Raw genomic sequence first — 469 nt, forward strand, 5'->3', positions numbered from 1 at the left:
TTTCCATCCCTAAACTTAATCCTGAGACCAACACATAGAGGCACGTACCATTTCCTATTGAGCATTAAAGACAATTTAACTTTAACGTTGAAGTTAAGAGACACTTTCAAGGTTACAGAGTTTGGGCAGTGTCAGGAATACTACTCAACCCCAAAGTTCTTGATGCATGCCAAGAACTGGGTTAGTTTGTTTCAGGATTTATCCGATTTATTTGTGTTGCTCCTAGGAGTTTCAGACAATAATAACTCTACCTTTTTAGTGCAAATCATTTCCTCCCAAACAAGGTTAACTACTGATCAGAGTTTACAGTCATTCTACTAGTTTTACAAATAAAGAAACTGAGGCCAAAATGGTAAAACATTTAGGAGAAAACGAATCTTTCATTAAGAGTAGATAAGCAGGCTCGGCGCCTATAGCTCAACCGGCTAAGGCGCCAGCCACGTACACCTAAGGTGGCGGGTTCGAATCC

Source organism: Otolemur garnettii, unplaced genomic scaffold (genome assembly GCF_000181295.1).
Source record: "Otolemur garnettii isolate 467f Iridium unplaced genomic scaffold, OtoGar3 scaffold00052, whole genome shotgun sequence".
Lineage (NCBI taxonomy): Eukaryota > Metazoa > Chordata > Mammalia > Primates > Galagidae > Otolemur > Otolemur garnettii.